We start from the raw sequence: 493 nt of genomic DNA, 5'->3' as shown, positions 1-493 counted from the left end.
TGTAAACGATTTTGCGTCTGAGCTCGACGGCGTGATGACCGCAGAGACGACAGACGCCACGACGAGGTGACGTGAAAGTCCAGTCTGTGTGTGTGTGTGTGTGTGTGTGTGTGTCCAGACACCCACATCACATGGTGCCATGGCGACTCGGCTGCAGAGTTATTTCCTGTTGCTCAACATTTGTTGACTCGCTGTCAGGAAAATAAATCAGGCAGGCAGATATGGAAAGACAAGACTTCAGCACGGACAAACCAAATTTCCAAATATTTCTTGTGGAGACGCCGCAGAGCCAAGCAGGAGGACGGGCCGGTCCGCTCGCTCTGGAACGCCTTGCTCTGATTGGATGATTACGGAGTGCGCTCTTCTTCTGCTGTTTTTTTTCCTCAGGAAGGCGGCGAGCATCCAGTCCTTCAGTCCAAACGTTTGACTCCTCAGTGAGACCAGAGGCCTTGGCGATGTGGATGTTTTTCATGATTGAGCACAAATTCCTGGA

The sequence above is a fragment of the Chaetodon trifascialis genome, chromosome 18 (genome assembly GCF_039877785.1).
Source record: "Chaetodon trifascialis isolate fChaTrf1 chromosome 18, fChaTrf1.hap1, whole genome shotgun sequence".
Taxonomy (NCBI): domain Eukaryota; kingdom Metazoa; phylum Chordata; class Actinopteri; order Chaetodontiformes; family Chaetodontidae; genus Chaetodon; species Chaetodon trifascialis.
This window is presented reverse-complemented; position numbering follows the sequence as displayed.